The sequence below is a fragment of the Miniopterus natalensis genome, chromosome 14, assembly GCF_054644295.1.
Source record: "Miniopterus natalensis isolate mMinNat1 chromosome 14, mMinNat1.hap1, whole genome shotgun sequence".
Taxonomy (NCBI): domain Eukaryota; kingdom Metazoa; phylum Chordata; class Mammalia; order Chiroptera; family Miniopteridae; genus Miniopterus; species Miniopterus natalensis.
The window spans coordinates 39407602-39428167 of NC_142094.1; the positions used below are offsets into that span (position 1 = coordinate 39407602).

At 48.1% G+C, this 20566-nt stretch overlaps 1 protein-coding gene across 5 annotated transcripts in view; it reads right to left on the bottom strand.

Annotated features, from left to right (window-relative positions):
• Positions 1 to 19427, bottom strand: part of SORBS1 (sorbin and SH3 domain containing 1) — a 202483-nt gene extending 183056 nt beyond the window's left edge. For 2 of the 5 annotated variants that reach the window (XM_016219888.2, XM_016219886.2), the window contains exon 1: positions 18757 to 19410. The gene's annotated coding sequence lies outside the window, so the exon portion shown is untranslated. Of the gene's footprint in view, positions 1 to 18756 lie in introns of all 5 variants that reach the window. The other 3 variants (XM_087824465.1, XM_016219883.2, XM_087824463.1) reach the window with 3 other exon arrangements.
• Positions 19428 to 20566: the final 1139 nt, after the last annotated feature.

A 20566-nucleotide genomic window follows, 5' to 3' on the forward strand; every position in this document is an offset into this window, starting at 1 on the left:
GACACTTTTGAGAATGAAAGAGGGTGTTACTGATCATTCACTGGCACAAAGAACATAAACAAGGACTATCATGGGCAGACTGGGATATATGTTCGGCCCACCTAATGGGGCCCGGGGGTGGGGGGAATGAAGCAGACATCACTGGGGTGACAGTGAAAATGATCCATGCATACATTTTTATAGTGTTTTGATTTCTGAACCATGTCTCTGTATCAACTATTTGAAAATGTAACCATCTTTTTAATAGGAAGGAAAAAAGCCCAAGAATTTTGCCTTCCAACTCTCTTGGACAAAGAAAGCTCATTTGGTGGCATGACCAAATAGCCACCCTGAAGAGCACTCCTAGATATTAAATGAAGTCACCGCTCACAGTACAACCCTTCTCAGTGCACAAGAAAACAGCCGCGAGAGGAGAGCCACGCATGGCCTAAAAAGGCTCTGACTCCGAGCGGCCGGCTGAGATGGGGAACGTCGGGGATATAAACAGTGTAACAGACAGAAAGCAGCTCAGGTTTTACACAATCATGGCAACAAAGTGAGATTGATTCAGGACTGAATTAAGCTCTTTATATTGTTTCTACTTAAAAAGGAAATGTATTGACTACAGTCCTCCTCACAGATTTATCTTTCCTGACATCAGGCACATTCATAACCTATTTTAAATTCCAGGGAACAATGCTAGAGTTCAGGAAAGTGAATGCCAGTGTGTTTCACCAGAGTGTTTTGGAGTCTAGGAGAAGCTCCTGTGACTTTTAATTGCTCAGAAAGTACACACATGTATTTTTTTTCTTATCAGTCATAATTCAAGTTAGAAAAACGCGTTTCCAGGAGGCCTGAGCTTTAGGACGGGTCTTTCTTTGGAAGCGCTGCTCTGGAGCCTCCTAAAGATGTGTGGTGGCACTTTGGCCTTTAGTCTCCTCTGTAACCATCTCCTTTCACACTACAGCTCTTCAAAATTACCAGAGCTGGAGAATGTCTCCTCTCTTGGCTCCCGAAGGTCCACCTGACCATGTCCCACTATGAACCCCTCAGGGGCCCCACATAACTTTCATGATCGCAGAACCATATAACTGATCGTCCAGATAGGGACACTTGAGAGTGAAAGGGGGCACTATTAATAATCACACTGGGACACGGGACAATGGGCAAAGTCACCCTAAGAAACTAGGAAGTGAGATCAAATCCAGTCCTTTTAGTATAAGCTTGAATTCAAGATACTCCACCATCTGGCCTAGCTTACCTTCCAGACTTTTTGCATCCTGAACCATAACACATGATCCAACCCCAATGGACCTGCTGTTACCCATCGGGCTTCACTACCTCTGAGCATTTGCTCACGCCATTTCCTCCTCCGGCATCCACCCCACCCCATCCCTGGCCAGTCTTTAATGTGCCTCTTCTCCATCTATGCAGGTCTAACTCCTATGTTTCCTTCAAAACCCAAGTCAAATGGTCCCATTCTTTACTGCATTCATTTAACAAATCTTTACTGACTGCTCATTATGTTAGGCACATAGAGAAGAAGACTGAAAAAGTTCCACCACTAATAAAATTTTAATCCGTGTGTGTGTGTGGTGTGTGTGTGTGTGTACAATTGTGACAGCTGGTACCAAGGATGGGTTCAAGGTGATATGCTGGAGAGTCTACTCTGTTATGGTTTTGTACAGACACACCCACCACCCCACAAGACTGTGAGCTCCTTGAAGACAAAGGCCAAGACACCCATCTTCCAGCCCTGCTGAACCCATCACACACCCTTGGATATAGCAGGCACTCCACAAACATTTACTGAGTAAAGAATTAATATGAAAAAGTTTACTTATTTAGTCTGAAGATAGTTTCCTAACAACTAGTTCTGAGTTCTCCGTGAATCTGTATGGGATCAAAGGGGAACATAAATTTCCACTGACCTTAGAGAAACACCCCAAGTCCTACAGCTGTGACTCTCATCCAACACTGATGCTGGAAGGGAATGGAAGTCACCTGATTCAACACAATGTCACTTGTCCAGAGGTTAAGTGACTCACTCATCCAAGGGCACACAGCTGGTTAGTGACTGAGCCACTGCATAGGTCAGAAGGTGACACAGAGAATTTAATGACTGGATAAAGGATCAAAGGAATCACTGGACAGAGGTGTCTGAAGGAGGTAGGTGACCCTGGAAATTGGAACGGCCATCGAGCTTGGAGAAGGAGGTCTCAGGTGGGGCCCAGGTGATGGACAGGAAGTGCGTGATTTTTCCTACCAGTGAGGCCAGCAGGGTTTCAAAAGGCACTACGGTAGGAAATTTGGCAAGGGAGGGCTACAGGTAACAAAGGGAGGCCTGCTAATGAGGCAAAAAAACCTTACCTGGTGATGTACAGCACCTGAGAGGAGGGCACAGACATACCTTTTGTGTGTCTAACCTGGAAAAGGGGCCTAGAGTAAGCGCAGATGGGGGTAAAGCAACGCCTCCCTCAGGCCCGCCTAAGCAGCATCCTCTCAGGCCATGGGGCTGCTCGATCTAACCTACTCGACCAAGGCAATGCTCAGATAAAGCTGCTCACAGAAGCTCAAGTGAAGGCCAAGGCCTGGGACTTCCCCAAATTTGTTTGTCTTTCTACCCTAAGTGGCATGGGGCAGACTAGAGTTAAACAGTAACTAGCAGCAGAGAAGCTTGGCAAGCAGCATAGCTGTATCCCAGTACATCTGCAACATGCGTACCCCTTATCAGGTCTTTCCCATGGCACATAGCCATAGCAATCATTTAATAAAGGCACCTAGGGAAGCAAAAATAGATGATTAACTGGATCTGAGTTCTTATTTCAGAGACACAGCCAAGTCAATTCTCAGCAGCCTGGACAGGACCCCATACACCTCTCACCTGTCCCAGCTCATCTGTAGCCCTGAGCCACCCTGGCCTGGCATGCCTTGCTGGGATGCTTCTTCCTGGCGTCCACCCAGAACTATCACTACCCTGACACTGCAGAGCTCAATCAGCAAGGAGCCCATGCTTCAAACATTCATTAATACAAAGCATAAGTTTCTAGAGTTAAAGAAACAACTCAGGTTCCGTAGATGGACTTTCTCGGGGGCCTTGCACTAGCCCTGTGCTCGGAGGTACAAATACAACCAGGTCCCCAGAGGGCAGGGTTTCCTGACCTTGGCACACTGACAATTGGCATGGGACACCTCTTCGTTGTGGGTTGTCCTATGCATTATAAGATGTTCAGGGGCACACTGGTCTCTACCCACTAGATGCCAGTAGCATCTCCTAAATTGTGACTATCAAAAATGTCTCCCAACATTGTCAAATGTCCCCTAGGGGTAAAACCGCCTGTGGCCAAGAACCATTGCCAAAGGGCGACCTCCCTAAATGTTCTATTCCATACATTCCCAGATGCTGAGGCACCTGGAGCTCCTAGTCTCACAAAAAGCTCAGAGGTTAAAGGCAGAGTTTTGGATCAGGTGGACCCTGGTTGGAGTCCTGCCTTATTCTATGTCTTACTAACTTTGTGACTTTAGGTAGGTCACTCAGCCTCTTTGAGCCTCAGTTCCTTTATCTGTAAAATGGAAACAAAACAGCCCCTACACCTCATGGGGAGGCCATGGCAGTTATATAAAACCACACGTAAAGATTGAGTGGTGCAATGAGTATTCAATAAATGTTAGGAATTATTTGCAGGCCTGGAACATTCCTTTTAGCCAAGCCCGCAGTTTAGTCTTCTATTTCTGTGGCTTCTGATCTTCCCCCTCCTTCCTATGCCTTTTCCACCTGTTAAATGCCTTTGGTCTTAACCTTTGGTCTGAAGGAATCCTTCCTGCTGGTTCAAAGGCATCTGAGGTTAAAGTGAAGGAAAAAATGCAAGCGTGTGCACGGGAGCGCGCGCACACACACACACACACAGAATACCTTTCAGATCCAACTCTGCCCGGACCAACTTTCCTGACAAAGGTGCCCATTGTCATCTACATACAAACTCTTCTACAGGGAGGCCTTAATAGAGCCAAAGAGTCTCAAAGTCTCCAGACTCTTCCAGTTCTCATCCCTGTTCTGCTCCAGACCTTGGCATATCCCTCCTCCTTTCTGAGCCTCAGTTTCCTACTCTGTAAAACGAGGGCTGATGACCTCTGACTGGCCCCATCACCCCTCTCTAAGACACTGCATCGTACCCGAAGGCTGCAGTATGAATGGCAGCTGGACCACATTTCAAATAAGTGCTTAACTGGGAAAAAGGGTCATAAAGACCAATCATTCTCTTTTTCTCCCTGTTTTTCCCCGAAGCCAGTAGGATACAGTACTTGCAGAATGTAGAAATGGGTATTTGTTGCCTGGAGTCAGAGAACTGGGTAAAATGAAGTCCTGCCCTGAGACCTTGGACAAATTAGTTCATCTCTCTAATCCTGTTTCCTGATTGGTAAGATGGGGTAATACGAGAGCAGAAATGATGTAAATATTATGAGACAAAGACCATGAAAGCTGGTACAGGGCTAATATACACAATAAGTATTCAAAAACATTGCCTTCCCTTCTGGACTATTTTAGATTCTGTAATACAACTCCCTGTCATTCTCCTCTGGAAAGCCTTCCTGCTTCTGTCCTTTCCCAAGCTCTGTCCAAGCCCTCCTCTGCCAGGAAGCCTTCTCTGCAAGACTGTTTCTAAAGGTCCAAAGCCATAAGTTTACCAGAGACTGGCTTAGGGAGTGGGGGCGGGGCAGGGAAAGGGGTTCACTAACAACCAGTTCCCTGCCCTGACAATCTCCTGTGAATTCAGGAAGATTGACTACCCTTCCCTGCGCCGCCCCAGAATGGAGCACTGACCTCGGACACACTCCAGGAAGACAAGCAAGAGGACTGGGCGGTGTCTTCTCTGGCAACCTCACAATTCTCCAGCCCAGACCCTTCCCCCTGAGCCAGCCCCAGGACCAACAACTCCATTATGTGAGATAAGCTTGAACTACAAGGCAGAGGGGCCTCCTGATAAAAAATGGAGCTCGGGAGATAAAGACATTGGCCCAAAGTCATCCAGCTAGTTCAGGGGCAGAGCTGGGGTTCGAACAGGAGTCCCTGGGCTCCAGACACATCAAGCCTCTGCCCACACCCTCTTTCCCACCAGCTGGCCTCACTCCTGTCTCAGGTGTCACCCAGCTCCCAGGCTAGGAAGCTTGCAGTCACCTCCACCTCTTCTCTTGCCTATTTCTCTCCACCTCTTATCACCAAGACAGGTAACCCTTCAGTGATAAAAAAAACTGCAGATGGCCCCACCTCTGCCAGGTCCCCATTACCTCAGGACAAGGAGCCCAGGCCAAACGCCTCAGGAGCCCATCCTACCCACCAGGACCAGATTCCTCTTCCTTCCATACACCTCTCTCATGCTTGTGTTCCTGTCCAATAACCTGCCAGGGCTCTGCTGTCCGACTGGACTAAACCTCTCCCGCCCAACACGCTGGGCCCCCAGGAATTAGCCCACTGGTTTCACCCTGATCCCCTATGTGCCCCCTCCCCTCTCTCCTGGGCATCTCCTCTCAGTTCCCTCTCTAGAGCTTCGCCCATATTGCTCCCCTCCTTGGGTAAGTCTTACCTCTCCCCTCTCCCATATCCTATGAGTCCTTCCAGGCTCTGTCCAAGGCCCCTGACCTCCACCGAGGATGCCTCCCCTGACCTCCACCATCCATAGCAATCGCTGCCTCCTCTCAATCACCACTGCACAGTGGAGGGCCCAAGCCTGGTGCCCTCCTGGCCTCTGCTGTCACTGTACCGCCAGAAGTGTATGAGCTCTGCCCACTCACCAAACTGCAATGGCCAACCAACAACTTGGTCATGTTCCTTCCAGCTCCAAACTTGGCGTGGCATTCATTCCACAAACACTACCTGAGTGTCTCTAATATGCCAGAAAGTTCTTGTCCTTGCTCTTGAAACCCTCCTTACCATTCAAGCCACTATTAAAGGCCACCTACTCTGTGAATCCTGCCCTAACCCACCTCCCCCAGCCCCTAGTCCCTGGAGTCTTCTCCTCTCAACCTGGGTCCTCCTAGCTGTTCTCAAGCCAGCGTCCCCCAGTGTCCTCCCTGAGATTCAGACCTTTTCTTTACTCACGGCTGGGCCTCCCACAATACCCTATACCAATAAATGCTCAATGAATAGCTTTTACAGTGACCTGAAACAGAATCTGTCCGATTCTCAGGCCAGTTTGGGCTCCTGGGTGGCCTCAAGCTCCGTGCATCCAAATGACCTCTTACTGTTCTTCCAAGATTGGATTTGGGCCCAGACTGAGTCAAATGACCTCTTATCATTCTTCCAAAATTAGGCTTTCCTCTTTAATTACACCTTATCTAGACATACTTTGTGTGGATTCTAATTACATAATTACTTCAAGCCCTGGGACTTAAAAACAAAAAAGAAAGGCATGTATATGATTACACGGGTAACTAAATACATCAAATATTCATATTTACATATACCACACGTACTCCATTTTCTTATTCATATACAGTTTTGTAACCCAGAAAATATAGTCCACAGAGGGGTCTAAATGCCATTAAGGTAAAAATCTCACTGGGTGGGAACAGATGAAGGAGAAGCCTAACCCTGAGATGGGCCTGAAAGAGGCTTACAGTCAGTCCTCAGGCCTCTCCCCTTCCCCTTCTGCAATCAAGAGGAAGCTGTATGACCTTGGGCATGGCAGACTTTTAAAAATCATGACCAAGCCTGATCCCTCCCAACCAAAATATCTACCCTCTTCTGGATTCCAAGTCCTTGCTGTACTGCTGCTCTCCTAAGGCACATTTGCACAAGTCTCTCTCCCCTACTAGACTATGTCCATCCTGCAGTCAAGGGCCTAGGATCATCCATCTTGGTACTCCCGATTCTCAATCCCTCCTAGTACTGGAAGGGGCTCCTAGCAGGCTCTCCCCCTGTCTTATGCTCCAGCCTTGTTAAAACATATGCCCTTCTCCCAACGCACTAAGCCTTCTCTGCTCTTGCAGGTGCTGGTCCCTCAGCCCTCTATCAGAAATGCCCTCCTCCGGTCCAGTTCCAGGTCCCCTCCTATGTGGCCCCCACTGCACCCTGTACTTGCCCTTTGGCATAAAAACTTTTCATGTGCTTACCTCTCCCTTCAGACCAGTCACCACCGAACTTTTTTATCACGCCTTCCTATTAGTAAAATAGCATTAAGCATGCTCACTTATAAGTTAATTATAAAATCTGTGTTATAAATAGGAAAGCTACATTGTTGTATATTTGAATTAAAGAATAAATGGAACTTGAATGGATAATGTTTTCTTCCTACCCTCAATGGGTATCTTGAGAGCTCACCCACTGCTCTGGGTTAGAAACATGAGCCCAGCAAGGGAGTTTTATTCTTTGTACTCCAGAATCTGATGCAGAACCCAAAACTTAACAAATGAACTAACTTAATCCACAGATAGAGAAGAACTACAATGGGCCAGGCACATGCCAGGTTCTGGGGATAGAATGGCGATGAGAAACAGCCCTGGTCACTGTCATCATGGATCCTACAGACTGACTGGTGGACTGGGCAGAAACAATGATTTTCTAACCAAGTGCAACAAAGTGGCTGAGATGGGTGCTGTGAAGAGTGCTCTGTCCAGAACCCCCAGATCATGAGTGCCTCACACAGGAGGGTTTAACCTGCTCCAGAGGGTCAGAGCAGGCTTCCCCTCTCTGCTGCTTCAGGTGAAATCCAAAGGATGACCAGCGCTAACTAGATGAAGGGAGGAAAGCACACTGTAGGCTAAGGCTGGACAGAGAGGCTTAAGTGTCAGGGCTAAGAGAGGCCAGTAAAATGAAATTAACGAACAAGCCCCCAAAGGATGGTGCATTCTACTGCTCCCATTTACTCCTCTCCACTTGTCAGGACCACCCCCAGCTTCATACCTCTGAAGGGGTCACTCAGCCCTGCCACTCCCCAGTCCTCCCAGAGATAGGCCCCCCACCCCTTCTGAGGAACCCAAAAGCCCCAGGAAGACACTCCTGAAAACCATACATGTTGCCATGGGCACCACCAATCAAAGGCTCCTGGGCAGTTTAATTTTTTAAAGAGCATGATAAATATTTCACATCATGTAACAGCACAGCTTCTTCCTTGCCTGCTCGGGCAAATAAAATGCCAATCTGAGAGACAGTCGAGGCGCGCACCCCGTCAAGGGCATCCTCTGCATTTCCTGCCTGCCCAGGTGTCTGTTCCTTAAGGGAGCGACCTGGGAAATCGAGATCCACAGCCACAAAACTCTTCTCTACTGGAGCTTCTCTGACTCCAGGAAGGGAACATTATTTACAGTGATGCTTCAGGTGCGTGTTTAAATAGCCCATGACTTTAATAATTAAAGACAAAACCAGGACCATAGATCGTAATGCAGGCTGGCGGGCCGCAGGCCTCCTCCCGCAGCAGCTGTCTCGACGAGGAGCTGTATCTTCTATCAGTGCTCAGGCATGACTAACATTTCCCAGTTCCTGGGGGGCCTCGCCCCCTCACACCTGCCAGTGCTGGCTCACTCACGTACCATGTCCAGCATAAAGGCCCCACAAAGCAAACAAAATAGTCCTAAAAGGCCTGAGATTGCCTTGGCCCAGGTTCATGGGCAGGGCAGCCTGATTTTCAGCAGCCATCACCAAACCCTGCTTAGGCCCTTCGCACCCCCGAGCCCCAGCTTTCTCAAGCTACTCTATTTTCTGTCCCTGTTGGGATTTTGCTTTCTCTGGAGTCTTACTCATTTTGTCCTGCTTACAGGAGCCCAGTTCCTACTTTTGCCTTGGCGTCTCTGTCCAGATCCCTGGCCAGCTCTCAAACCCACTGCCGGGCTACTGGGGCAGTGGCTCAGATCTCCCAGCTCAGTTCCGGCCTCTCTTAGCTCATTCTTGGCTTCTAGACCCTGCCCAGTCTCTTATCACTGGCCTCCTGTGTGCACTGTCTATAAGGAGAGGCCTCAGCACAGAAGAGTCAGTGGTGTATATACGTTACAGCCACCTTGGAAAGACTCCCCTAACATCAATATATCCCCCAAATGCTTCCACTTTCCCCATCAACTTGTTATAAGCAACAACAGCCCCTGACCATCATTCTGTGCTCACAGAAAATAGTCACCCAACACTAGCTCTGCTCCAACTAAAGACAAACACTAAGTGGAGAAGCAATCTGCCAACGAATTATCTATCCACATGTCAGTGAAGGAAACTGCTCATGTGCAAACATCAGGTTCCACACAAATTCCAGGCAATAAGAGAACTGTTTGGATTTCACAAGGTATGTCCTAGTGACCCTTCATACTGGGAAAGCAAGCTCAAAGGTTGGCCTGCAGGCTGGTGCTAATAATCGATGCATAAGGCATCATATAAATGAGTAATGAGTTCTCCCACTGACAAGCAGGCAGAAGGGCAATTCTGCGATCCAACTAAGTGTCCATTCCTGTTACAGCTGCTATGCGCTCAAACATCACCCATGATGGAAAGGCCCAAACAGGAGTGAGGTCGGCAGAGCCAGTTACAGGTTAAGGTACAAGTACTCAATACTCCTGATCACTGGTGTTGGTCCTCACGCAGTATTTTTATGCCACACTGAGAATCCAGGTTGTCAGGAACAGACTCCTCGCAGGTCATTCCTGGGTCCATCACTGGCCTCTCTGTACTATCTGCCCTGTGTGCCTCACCTGGGTGAGGCCAGATGCCACATGGGTTATGAATGTCTAGCATGCCCTCACACACACTATGTCATACTAAAACCTTCCTACTTCGAAACCTGCAACAAACTGCTAAATGCCTGCTGGGGAAGATAAGACCTTAGCTCTCTTGGTGTTAATGAAGAAATAAACTCCAGGAGGGCAGTACACATGTCTACATTGCTCACCGAAATTGTTTAATGAATGAAATAAAACTGTTGCTATTGAAGCACTTCTTAAACTGAAGATCCATAATGGAAAACGCAGCTCAGTCTATAAATCCCAGGATGGCAGGTGCCATTCCTCCTTGGTCATCACTATATTCCCAGAGCCCAGAATAGGCCCGTTAGTAGTCTACTTAGTGGTCCTAGCACATTAGCTCACAGGTTTGGGAAAACCAAAATAAGTTATGAAAAAGCACTTAAATATTATTAAACACTATATACTCAGGATTATATCTGTACTTCACTTTCTTAGTTAAGCTGAATCTGATCTTCACTCATAGCAGTGTGAGGCCGGTTAAATATATAACTATGATCTGTTTGGGGAAAATAATCCTCTACTGTCAGGGCTGTGGTCCAGAACTGCTCTCTCTGCCAATTTTGAAATCAATTCATTTGAGCCCTTGGGACCCGTCAGTGAGCCAGGGAGTGTGACACTGAACTCCCCAAGAGCGAGGCCTCGTTCTTCAGGCAGGGGCTGGGGACTCAGGCAGAGCAATTCACGTTTTCACATTTCCTCGATGTGCTCTTCCTAAGTGGAAAAGCCTAACACGCACCTCCTATGCACCAAGCACTGTGGGGCGCAGGAGGTACAAAGATGACTACAATGTGGTCCTCAAAAGGTGCCTCCAGTCTAGAAAGCGTAAGAGGTCAAATGTACAGGGTCCTTACTCTGCAAGGCACTGAACTACAGTCAGGAGAAAGTCTAAGCCAAGCACAATCAATTCAGTGACACATGCTGTATGCACATAGTAGGCACTCAGTGCAGTAAACGGAATCAAATCTTTGTATATTGATTGATTCTAGTGAGAGACAGAGGGGGGGGAGAGATTGATTTGTTGTTCCACATATTTATGCATTTATTGGTTGGCTGATTCTTGTATGTACCATGACTGGGGATCGAACCCACAACCTTGGCGTACCAGGACGACACTCTAACCAACTGATCTACCCCGCCAGGGCCCTGAATCAAATCTTGACCAACAGCTCATTTTAAGGCTGAAGAAACCAAGACCCAGACAGGTTAATAGACTTCTCAAGGTGACCCAAGTAGTGAGTGATGGGGCCCAGATAGCACCTGGACCTTGTCACTCACCAGCTCAACACTCTATACACTGTCTCCTGGTGCTTCTTATCAGATAGCATAGAGAGTGGCAGGATCCGCCTGTCATTATGTCTATCTCAGAATAAACCATGGATTTATTTTTGTAAGACTGTGTGTTTGGGATTCTCGCAATATGATGACTAACCATATGCATACCATCTTAGAAACATGCATTCAATCACTCAACAAACATTTCTTGGGAATATATCAGGCACCAGTTAAGGGCTTGAATGAAGAGATGAAACAAATTTCTGGTCAAATCAGATGAATAGCCATTTTACCTCTGCTCTCTCTCAATCCCCACTAAAACGGAGGTTTGTTTTTATGTTTAATGGAAAGGAGAGAGCAGCAGACAAAGTATGTCAACAGAACTTTGGAAAACAGAGAGCTGACCACCATGCAGTAGCTGATTTAGGTTTCTGCTTCGTCTACTCTGCTTAGTGCAAACGGGAGGAAACCACTAAACAAGTGGTGACTTATGCCACAGAAACAGGAGGAGCAGGAACTGGAGGCACCCAGGACTGCGAGAAACAGAAAGGGGCTAAAAAGAGGACAGCCTGCTCAAAGCTGGTGCAAAGACCCCAGAGTCCCTCCGCAATCTGCTCAGTCTGGTGACTCCCCTCCTTTAGCTAGCAGAAGGTGGAGGTTCCCTGTTTCGGCAAATTACATTAGATGCTCTAAATTCGGACACAGTTGAGGGAGGGATACACAGCTGAAGGAGGTAGGGAGGGGGTGCAACTTTCAGAAAATAGATGGACTGAGTGAAATTCCACACACCAAAGAGGGTACCCAGCCTCCTTCCCCACCACGGCTCCCAGAAAGCGGGACAACCAGGCTATTACACCCCAGGCAAACTCCTCTCCAAGAAAACCCAACATCCCCAGATAAAGGATCTGTAGGGACTGACATCTAGGTGTCCCCAGCCGAAAAAAGGGGGGACTCTCTGCTAGATCACCCTACAGTTAAATTAACAACGTCTACCTTGTCAAACAGATGCCCTATCAGCATTTTGGGGTCTACTCTTAAAATACAAATGGACAACTCAGGTATCAGCATACATGGAAGGCTGGCACCAATGGGAAATACAGTAACCAAAACAAGCAGGAAAAGGGACTTGGAGGGAACAAAGACAACGTGGGGACAGCAAAAAAAAATGTTAAAAAGTAAAAACAAACAAAAACCTATTGTAAGTGAACTTATTACACCCATGAAACAAGAACAGATGTATTTAAAAAAGAAAAAAGAGTGAGCATTCTGAGAATAGGGGAGTTCTAGAAAGTAAAACATGCAAGTGTGTTTCATGTAAAACCATGAAAGCATAAATAAGAAATTCAAAAGGGTTAATTAAGGATAAAGCTGCCCGGCCAGGCGTGGCTCAGCGGCTGAGCGTCGACCTAGGATCCAGGCGATTGGGGTTCGATTCCCAGTCAGGGCACATGCCCGGGTTGTGGGCTGCAGCCAATCGGTGATTCTCTCATCATTGATGTTTCTATCTCCTTCTCTCCCTCTCCTTTCCTCTCTGAAATCAATAAAGATATATTTTTTAAAAAAAAGGATAAAGTTGAAGATAGCTCTCAAAAAGTAAAACAAAAATAAACTGGAAAACAAAAAATAAAAGATTCTAAAATCACAAACTCAACCCACTAAGTCCAACACCCAACTAATGTGAGTTCTAGAGACAAAACACAGAAAATGGAGAAAAGGAAACTGTCAAAAAAAAATTCCCAAAACTGAAGGATGTGAATCTTTAGTTCAAAAGAGCATATCAAGGATGCAGCACAATAATTTTTAAAGCAAGAAAACTCCAAATACAGAGAAAGAGAGAAGATCCTAACTTTCAGCAAGAAAAAAGCAGGTTACCCATAAATGATCAAGAATCAGAATGGCATCCACATTTTTGACATCAATATTGGGAGCAAGAAGACAGTGCAGCAATGCCTTCAACATTCTAAGGGAAAATGGCTTTCAACCTAAAATTCTAGACACATCAAACCACAAATTGAGTGTGAATGTAGAATAAGAACCTTTCAGACATGCATGTTTGAAGTGACCAACTTCTGCAGAGTCTCTCAGAAACTCCTGGAAGACTAAATCAAGAGGAAACAGGATGCAACCCAGAACAAGATGAGGGAATCCCCAGGCTGAGTTATGCCCCAGACCTAGAGGTCAGTGGGCCCAGAATAGAGGAGAAGAATGGAGGCCTCTGGGAGCAAGGTCCCTCAGGGGAAAAAATTAATAAAATTAAAAGAATCATGTTATAAAACAGAGATGCTTTAAAATGCTATCAGAGCTCTACCAGGTTTCTCAGTGGTTAGAGAATAGGCCTGCTGACTGAAGGGTCCTGGGTTCGATTCCGGCCTAGGGCATGTACCTTGGTTGCAGGCTTGATCCCCAGTCCCGGTCCGGGTGCCTGTGGGAGGCAACCAATCAATGTGTCTTTCTCACATTAATGTCTCTGTCTCTGTCTCTCTCTCCCTTCCACTCTCTTGGAAAAGCAATGGAAAAAATATCCTCAGGTGAGGATTAAAAATAAATAAATAAATAAACTAATTAATTTAAAAAATGCTATCAGAGACTCTGGGAATTTGTAATAAGTACATAGAAAATTAAATTTAAAAAAAGGAAAGTAATTGTTAACTCAACAAAAAATGTACAAGAACAGCCATGAACATGATCTACAGAGACAAAATAATGTAAGCATTGAATATCGATGTACAGGAAGGAAGGGGTGTATGTGTGGGAAGGGGAGGTGAGAAGAGGAGAATACAGGTTCTTCTGATCTGTAGTAGGACATGAAGAAATAACATCTAAAATGAACAATCAGGAACCAGTATCGTAAGCAGGTAACTTACAAATATGATAGTAGTATAAGGTCAAATTACCAAGAGCATTGGAAGTGACCATGGTAGGCAGAATAATGGCCCCTCAAAGATGTTTATATCCTAATCCCTGAACCCATAAACGTGTTATATGGCAAAGGGGAATTAAAGTTGCCAATGGAATTAAAGGTGCTAATCAAATGACCTTAAAATAGGGAGATAATCCTAGATTATACAGGTGAGCCCAAGTCATTGCAAGGGTCCTTAAAAGTGGAAGAGGGAGGAAGAAGAAGGGTGTCAAAAGAAGACGTGACTATGTTAGGACAGAGAGATGTAATGGGAGGACTCTCCTGGCCACTGCTGGCTTTGGAGATGGAAGAAGGGGGCCATGAGCCAAAGAATGCAGGCGACCTCTAGAAGCTGGAAGAAGCAAGAAAGATTCTTCCCAGAAGGGGACGCAGCCTGGCTACCTGGATTTTAATCCCGTAAAAACCCTTTTCAGACTTTTAACATACAGAACTGTAATATAAATTTCTGTTGCTTTAAGCCACTATGCGGGTAGTAATTTGTTACTTCAGTAATAGAAAATCGTGTTCAGTGACTAACTCTGGGAAGTGGATCACCAAGGCTAGGAGCGGGACATAGCCTTCTTATAAGCCTTGCAGTGTTATTTGACTTTTAAAACTGCATATGTATATATATGACTTTGATATAAATTAAAATTTAATTTTAAAAGATGAAACACAGATTCTCTCTTGCCAGATCTTAAAATCTGGTGGAGAAGATGGACAGGCCAGCTTTTGCTAAAAAGTAAATGCAGAAAGAATATCTTTCAGATGTGAGGGGAGTCTGAAAAGAGGAGGAGTCAGCCAGATAAAGGAAAAAAGGTCTTCTGGTGAGCAGACAAGTCCTGGTGTGCAGGAGGACCTGCTTTGGGGACACAGAAGAGTTCTCAAGAACTGGGACCTCAGTGGGCCTGCCAGAGCCAGCAGAACAGGCTGGAGGGGCGGTTCTCAACACCACCAGAGTGCCGCCTCCCCACTGCTGGCTTCTCTGGCTGCAGCATGGGACCTGCTGGGCATATTTAGGGGGAACATGGACAGGTGAAGGCCCAAGAGAAACACATTTTCCTAGACCATCAATTGTACTCAAGAGTAAAGCATTTTAAATGCTTTTATACTAAAATCAGCACACATTATAGAACATAAAACTCATGAGAATTTTTAACATAAAAACTGGAGACTTCAAAGGGACTTCTTGCTTGGGAAGACCACTCTACACATGGTCCCTCCTGACAATAAGCACCAAGACTCAATCTTCTCTGTAATTAATCAGAGTTAGAAGAAAGCTTAAAGAGCTAAAGCATGCATCCATCAAAGTATCTGGGACTTCACACCAGCAACCTGTTAGTGGCTGCCTGCCCTCCTTGTGTCACCGCAAGACACCCTTTGAGTCCTAACCAACACGAATCAGCTGATAAGCAATTCATTCTTTTCCAAAGGGTCCTGGGTCCTGCTCTAGCTGGGGGGATTAGCTCAGCCTCGGGAAACAAGGAAAAACCATCACACTGAATGTTTCAGAGGGAACATCTAAAGGATCCACAGAGACACTTCCAAGGCCTGAAGAGGGCTCTGTTGGCTATAAGCCTGCCCACATCCCCCACTCTACACATTAGCAGAGCCACCACCAAGATCCCCAGCTCCACCATCATCACCCCAAATCCTTACAGTACAGGCCTCTGTCAGAGAATGCATTGCAGATATGCTTCTCAGGGCAGGAAGTCAAGAAATAGGGCACATCTCTTGGGAAAGGGTGTCCCTTGTGTCCACAATACAAGGGTGGAAACTTTTTCCATTGCTATAGCTGTTTTTGTTATAAAAACAATAGCCGCATGACAGTGAGCTGGGATTTCTTTTTTTTTCTATAAAGAGCCCTGCTGACCACAGAAGAGGGAGGATGGCCACACAAAAGTAAAAAGCAATTTAATTGAGTTTGGTTTGTTTGTTCTATGGGTAAAACACATATACACACATTCAAAATGAGTGAACTCAGCTGATTTCAAATTAAGAACAAAGATGAAATTTTAATAACACAATAAATATATTAAAATACACTACAAAGCTACATCGTTGACAGTAAAGAAAGGGTGGGGAGGAGGGCAAGGAGAAAGATACAACAGGAGAGAAAAAGAAATGTACAGAAGAGGAAGATGTGGGAAAACGATGGGAAGACAGTGAGATACAGGGACCGGCACACATGCCCGACCATGCACAACAAGAAGGAACTAGAATCCACAGAGATACTTCCTAGGCCTGAGGAGTTAGTCAAAGTGAATTACACTGCACATGGCAGCTGGTGGCCTGGGCTATAGACTTCGAAGTATCATCATCTATTGTGCCTTTGAATGGTTACTGATCTGGGTAACCACTGAACACAGCTCTTTAATTGCTCATTGAAACATTCTGAGACTTAGCTCAGGTCACAGGCCAGAAGATCCCTCGAAATGATCTACAGTTCAGTAAGTTGGTCATCTCCAAGTATCCCCTCTGAAAGGGAGTCCATGAAACACTACCTCGTAAAACGTATGGCCCGGCCAGGTGTGGCTCAACAGTTGAACATCGACTAAGGAACCAGGAGGTCACGGTTCGATTCCCAGTCTGGACACATGCCGGGGGTTGTGGACTCGATCCCCAGCAGGGGGCATGCAGGAGGCAGGCAATCAATGAGGACTCTCTCATCATTGATGTTTCAACTTTCTCCCTCTCCCTTCCTCTCTCTGAAATCAACAAAAAAAAAACCATATATTTAAAAAAAAAAAAGGGGGGGGGTATGAAGTGCAATGAAAGTCAGAGGAAAAAATGCTGCCTGAGTTGAAAAGACATTCCATAAAAAACTTTTTTTCAGTTTCTGTATTTAAAAAAAAAACTGGGGCTTCAGCAGAACTGGGTCCAACCTCAGCATTCTCCAGCATCACCACCAGCACACCTGACTTCCCACATGTTCAAGTTCTGTGAGCCCCAGTTGCTCCAAAGGCCTCAGCTGGCCCCTGAAACTAAGCAGCCTCCACACTGCAGTCAGAGGGTCAACCGGAAGAGACCCCAAGGAGACTTCAAGTTAGTTCCAGCCCCAGGCTGGACTGTGAGGCCACCCACCCTCCCCCTTGTCTAGGCCAAGCCTCTCTCTACTTAACTTCACTCTAAGGGCTGCAGAAACCAGCTATTCCATGGCTGACAGAGCCCCCCTCCTTCCAGCGCCATCCCTTTCTTCTCCAGGCTAGGGGTCCATATTTTCCCCTTCCCCACCTGCCCTGCCCCCAACCTCCCCAGTCAGTTTCTCCAAACGCTCCCTTCTTCAGCCTCTATGGCCCCCTTCCCTTACCCCATCTTAGAATCATTTCCGTCAAAGAGGGGGCTTCAGAGATGTGTCTGGAAAACAAGACCTAGAATCTGTATTTATTCGGGATTCTGCCCCAGCTCTGCATCTTGCTAGCTGTGCGATCTCGGACAAATCACCAAACCTCTCCACCCTTCAAATTACTCAGTGAGGGAGGTTGAACCTGGCAATCACAGAGGTCTCTTCCAATTCCCATGTTCTAAATATCTAAACAGTGACCTGTATAACCATAAGTTAACCGTGAGTTAAGCATACACAGAAATTGAGAATTATAGCAACTCCCTTCCCTCAGCATTCTATCATCCCACCCTCATCTGCTCAGTCAACCATTACCCACTCTGAGGGTCTGTGCCTCTCGCTTTGGGCAGCTCTAGCTCTGAATTATTAAATACAGTAAAACCTCAAGAATCATACTAATCAAGAAAAAGGTAAGTCTGGGTCCAACAGAAGCCTGAGTCTTAGAATGCTTCTTTCATGCCATTCAGCAATATTGTGGATTTGACATCAGTTTAGCAAACAGAAGAGAATCTAAAAATGCCATAACAAACTGTGCTTTTGAATCTAAGAACAGTAATTCTGTCAGGAACGCCGGAAAACGGTCTGCTTCAAAGCCCTCCACTTTACCAAGGCCCAGAGAGCGGAGCCACTATTAGCCCAAAGCCCAAAGCCCAAAGCAAGTTGGTGGCCCGGATCAAAGCCAGCTGTCCCGCCTCTGGTCCAGAACTCCTCCACCAAAGCTTTCTGAGACTATCCATTTCCTTTTTCAGAGAGACAGAATAAATCCTAAATTACCAATGAGTGCCCTCTACAGCAAAATCCATTTCCACGTCCAGGGAAGGGTCCAGAACTAAATCTGGATGACCAGATGATTTACTAATGCTGCCTAATAAAAGCTTGCTTTCCTGAACCCTGCCCATTCATTCTCTGCAAAGAAAACCCCAGACTCTGCTATCTATACTGAACTCTATTTTGGAGAGGGGAAAAGAGAGGAGAGCCGAACAGTTCTTTGTTCTGCTAGTAAGGAGCATCTGTCTGCTTGTCCTTTCCCATAACTCACCTCCCAATATTCCCAATCCCTTCTGAAAAGTTCACAGCAACTTTCCAAGAATTATAAAAAGCAGGTAAGGGGAGGAAAAGGCCAACAGAGGGTGGGTGTCGAATGGAAGACAATAACCTCCCTTCTCTCCGCCCTATGGGGTAGAAAGCATTTCTTTTCCGTTGCTAATACCCTGCAGGGAAGTCACCAAAGCTAGTTCAACTCAGGGACCTCCTGCTGAGAAATAAGCTCTCAGCAACCCCGGGAGAAGGAACCCTTGACTAACATCAACTCCAACAGTGCCCAGGGCAAAGGTACAAACAGATCAACCCTTCCAAATGGGTCCTCTCCTTTCCTCTCAAGGAAAGAGCCTGAAACATCAGAGCCTGGCTGGCACAGAGCTATTTAAGGCAGCATCAAGAGGGTGGGGCAGCTAATTGCTGGCAGCCTCCCCCCACCCGCACCCCCCCCCCACAGCCCAAACACACATACAACCCTCACCCCACAGACAGCCACCCATCTCACCTATGTCTCTTAAGGGCTGTAGATCTGGAGTCCCCAAATGTCCAGTGCGTATTTTCTGTCATTGAGGTTGCTGTCTCCATCTGCTGTCCACCCCTTTTAATTGACCCCCTATTCTTGGATCACCACCAAGCCTAAAACACAAAATTGAATCTAGAAGAGCTCAAAACCCAAGGAGGGGAGTGGATACAGACGAGCCATTCCTGGCCTTCACTTATTAGAGGAAAAGGGGGGTGATGTCAAATGCCTGACATGCCAGACAGTTCCATGATGTCTCTAAATGAGCCTCCCTCCTCCTGACGGTGAGTGAGATCAATTCGGCCCATTTCAGCAAGTCGTCTCTGCGACAACAGAAGCATCCCAGCGCTCAGTTTAAAACAAAAATCCAAAGGCTCCGCCAGAACATGCTGCGAAAGCCCAGGGTCTGGATAAAAGGAGCCCCTCGCAGTGGGATCCCTTCTGCTTTCATGTAGCAATGCAACCGCGTAATAGATTCTGTCTGCCTGAAGAAGGCATGCACTGGTGAATTTCAAAGCCATCTCACGACAGCGGATGCAGGGGGGATGCAGGATTCGACAGCACATTCCCCCATGAAAGGAACATAATGACTTCAAGCCTCTTTCCCTCGGTCCTGAACCGAGCGACGGCTTATCCAGGAAGCCCCGTCGCAGAGCGGCCGGGGGAGCGCCGGGGACGCCCGGGGAATTCGGAGAAAGGAGCCGCTTCCCGCCCATCCCCGAGGAGCCGCCGGGCGCTCTGCGGGACGGAGCTCGGGCGCGGGCCGGCGCGGGGTCCCGGCGCGCCCACGAGCCGCTCCCTCGGGCGCGTCCTAGGCCCCGCCGCGCGTCCTTGGCCCCTCCCGCCGCCCGCTCCTCCAGAGGGATGCTGATGAATGAAAGCACCGGAGACGCTCCAGCCTTCCTTCCTCCCCCGGCTGCAGCAGAGGAGCCTCCCGCGGCAGTTTCACTTTCCAGCGCGAACCCCCCGGCGGTGCCGTCCCTCCGCCCCCCACACTGCAGGCAGCCTGAGGCAGGCGGGCGCTCTCTCCCAGCAGAGGCCATGATCGCGGTACCCCCACCCGCCCACAGGACCCTGGAATCCCCCGGAGCCCCCGCACCCGAGCGAACTTTCCTTCAAAGACTGGCTGGAAGGAGGGTTCGGCCATGGGGGACCACGGTTTCCCTGTGGCTACGGGGGATGCTCTGGGGGAGGGGGTCCCCAAGTCCTTCCAACAGCTGGCCCTTTAAACGCGCCTCCTCCGAGCGCGGAACAAAGGCGCCGCCCGCGGGGGCCGGGCTGGCTCACGCCCCCGGCGCCGGCGCAGCGGCTCGGGGGAGCGCGGGCGGGCGGCGGGCGGCGGGCGGCGGGCGCGGGCTTACCTTGCGGGTCGCCGGCGGGCGGGCGGGCGGCGCGCGTCCGGCCCCGCTCGCACTGCACGCCGCAGCTGGCCCCGCTCTGTTTTTCTGGGACTCGGCGCTGACTTCACCGACACCCCGCGGCAGGCCAATGGGCTGCGGCGGCCGCCCCCTCATTAGCATGCGTCCGGAGCCGTCCACTCCGGCGGCGCTCTGGCAGCGGGCGGTGCAAGGGGGCGGGGCCGGGCCCGGCGGTGACAGGAAGGGGCGTGTGCGCCAATGGGAGGCGAGGAAGTGCCCCGGCGCCCCGCCCCGCGGCATTGTCAGCCCACCGCCCGAGCCCGCGGGTGTCGGCGGATAGCGCGCGGGCCCAGCAACCCTTTCCGTCGTGGCCGGCTGCGGGCTAGGCTGAGGCTGGCGCGGTGCGCCCTCTGTCACTTCAGAGGGATCGCCCACCC